The sequence below is a fragment of the Anas platyrhynchos genome, chromosome 2, assembly GCF_047663525.1.
Source record: "Anas platyrhynchos isolate ZD024472 breed Pekin duck chromosome 2, IASCAAS_PekinDuck_T2T, whole genome shotgun sequence".
Lineage (NCBI taxonomy): Eukaryota > Metazoa > Chordata > Aves > Anseriformes > Anatidae > Anas > Anas platyrhynchos.
This window is the reverse complement of record NC_092588.1, coordinates 85,027,966-85,031,153: the sequence shown is the minus strand read 5'-3', so window position 1 is coordinate 85,031,153 and position 3,188 is coordinate 85,027,966. Positions and strand designations below refer to the sequence as shown.

Sequence of the window (3,188 nt, the reverse complement as noted above, 5' to 3'; positions counted from 1 at the left end):
CTCATCACTGCTAATAATCAGCTCATTTGAACTGAATCCCCCTTGAGGAACATATAGAATTAATTAGAGCTGATCGAACAGCACAAACTGTAATTTGTTGACACTTTAGCAAATACATCTTATCAGTTAACTCTATGATAGTGGTAGAGCATGTTATTTGTTTGTAAATACTTGGACAGCTACCATTTTACTTATAAAAAATGTTGATGACTGCCGAAGGGCTTGTGAATTTCCACATAACTTGATTAATTTCCATATCAATGATGCATTATATGTTATTCCTCATTAATTATTCCTCAACAGTTATTTTCTTGTAAGAATTTTGACTGCCTAATAACTGAGCAAACACAATGCCATGTGATTGAAGGGACAAATCACATAGCAGGAGTATCAAAGAGCAAACAATTAAAGACATAAAGCCCATCAAAATGTCACAAAGAAACTTCTGGACTTTACTATATTTTCATATTGCACTGTCAAGGCGAATTAATGTTGCAGACAACACGCTGTCAGGAACAATTGGGGCTGTTCAGCAGACTCCAAGTTATCGTTCATTCCTGTTACATATAATAACATTTATCAACGTATCATGTCATGTGCTGTGTATATATACAGAGAAATGCACATAAAGAGGCTTTGGCTTTAGGGACATAAGCTTTTTGTAACTGTTCACAATGCTATGCTGGAGTGCACAGTCTGATGTACAACACATGAATAAATGGCTAATAACAGTAATGACAAGTAAGTAGCTAGTGAGGGTATGTAGAGATGATGGTGTTAATTGTAATCTTTTCTGTAAAATTCAGAACGTATTCATAAGCAATGTTTGGGAGCCTTTAGACTAGCACAGATATTCACAAATATTAAACATTAATATTTGAGATCTGTTTTTCAAGTTGTTCTGTCTTTTCCACAAGACAATAAGGCTAACAGAAACCTGCTGATGAATTTTCTGTTATTGCACTCAAGACATATGGCTACTCAAGGGGTCGGTAACTGCCTACAGACAGCTGAGAAGCCCTGCTGGTAGCACCAGTGGAAAGATCTTGCAGCATTATGCATTTAAATAGACTTCTGCTTTCCTCAGAGGCAGCCCTGGCGGAGGTGGTGCCAGGGAACGCCCAAAAGCACTTCTCCTCCCTCATGACTTGCTCACTCCCCTTCTCCCACGGATCACGACAACCTGCGGGTTCAGAAAGAAACCACACTGACTCTGCTTGCTAAATACTGAAATAATAAATTTGGGGAATCATATAAATTACAGCATCTGCTGGCTGGAACCAATGGACCAGAAAAGGAGGGAGGTAACAATCTTCTGACAGACCATAGATTAATGTCATTGTGCTGTTTAAACTTCATCTGTTCTATGTGCTTCAGAGGTTAAAAAAATTGCAAGCTAAGACAGTAATATCATCTCTCTGTGTTAAAGACACCTATTAGTCATGTCCCAGGCAAATAGGGATTTATGACTCAGACATAATTCTTCCAAATATGCCTGCTGTTCATAAAAGGCAGAGATATATGATTCAAAAATAACATTGAGACAGGAATAATTTTACACTTCACTTTGCAACATTGACTTTCCTCCAGAACTTATCGCAGAATCTCCACGTTGTATGAATAGGCACCTGCCAATATATAGATTTATTGCTACAGTCCCCAAATCAGGTGAATTTCTCAGTCAAACAGAAGAGTAGTAAGTTCACACAAAGCAGAAAGATACATGTAGATCTTTGTTTTCTAAACATCCACACTCTGAAGATAAATTAAATTACATGTCACATAGCCTGTATATTGGCCCTATTTAATATCTCCATTTTGTTGCAAGATCTTGCTACTACAATTCAAGTACATTCCCATGACCCTTCCCTAATGAGTCATCCAAATTCCAGATCTGGTTTGGTTCCCCTAGAGGAATATGCATTCTAAGAGCAAAATTGAAAAAGTATATGCTGAGAAAGATAAACACCTGCTGATTATGTCTGCAATGCAACAGAACATGGGTAAATGCTCTTTCACCAAATTGTTGTAATCAGCCCCCCGTTCCTAGCATGTGACCCTTGTGGGAGCCCCAAGCCATTGGAGACCTGGGCAGAGTGCCGGGATGCAAGGTGACATCTTCCACCTGCTACATCAGCCCTGGTCTGCTTCTCATGCCCTAGTGTGCACACACTTTCATTCACAGGAACCCTTACTGTTTTCTTAGTAGGTTTTTAGTATGGAAAATGAACGTCTTTCTAAGTTCACTGTTATCTAATTCAGCTCACACCTTTCGGAGAAGCTTTGCTGCTTTTTAGAACTGGCAAGTTTGCAACTACTTCACCAACCTGAGAGTAAAGACAACCTGCCAATAAAGACCAGTTTGGTTGATTCAGGAAACAATGAACCTCATGGATCTACTCCTTCCCTACAAACATATTTCAATCCCTCTGTTTGGTGAGCACTAACCACTGACACAGGAGACACGGCCACACAACTGTTCCTAAGCTTACCTTCTGGCTGTCTGGTAGACTCAATGGATGTGGATAATTGTTACTTTGAGAAATCAAAGTATTACTATCTGATAAAACAGGAAGAAAGGTTAACTTCATGTCCATAAATCAACAGTTATTATTTAATTCTTCCTCATAAACAGCTGTTCTCCTTAAATAATCTCACTTGTTCCATTAAGAATCAGAAACACCATGTTGGTGATAAACCACAGACCTCAGGAAAAAAACAGATTAAGCAACACAGAAAAATCTCGTGAGGTGACTTAGAGAGTAAATTTTGTTTTTATCTATTTCTTAGTCAAGGTCTTTGGAGTACAACACCTCTTACAGATTAAATAGTTAGGTACACACCTGCACTGGCAAAAAGCCTATTGAGCCTATTGTTTTACGTAAAATGTTCAAGAGTAGATTGATATTTCAGAACTCTAACACCAAAAATAATCCTCACCTGTGACGGTATTTCACAGGTCTATACTGGTTTTGGACCATAACAAAGGCTAAAAATCAGTGAAAGGGCAGAGATCTGCCTTACAATACAAATTAAACACCTAATTGCAGAGCTCACCGCCGCTGTGCAGATCCCCAAGCTGGCACAGGGCCCTCGTTCACACAAACAGCCATCAGGTGCATGGCTAAGTGCAATACACAGCCAAGGCCAAGGCCCGAGGGAGAGAAATGCAACAGCTGCATCAGCTT

General features: G+C 39.2%; 1 long non-coding RNA gene across 1 annotated transcript; it reads right to left on the bottom strand.

The window, feature by feature from the left end:
• On the bottom strand, positions 1-2,801 carry LOC119716100 (uncharacterized). Its single transcript, XR_005263796.2, has 3 exons — positions 2,707-2,801; positions 2,493-2,560; positions 1-1,183 (listed from the first exon to the last, which is right to left on the bottom strand). It is a non-coding gene; the product is annotated as an uncharacterized lncRNA (long non-coding RNA).
• Between the last annotated feature and the right edge of the window lie 387 nt (positions 2,802-3,188).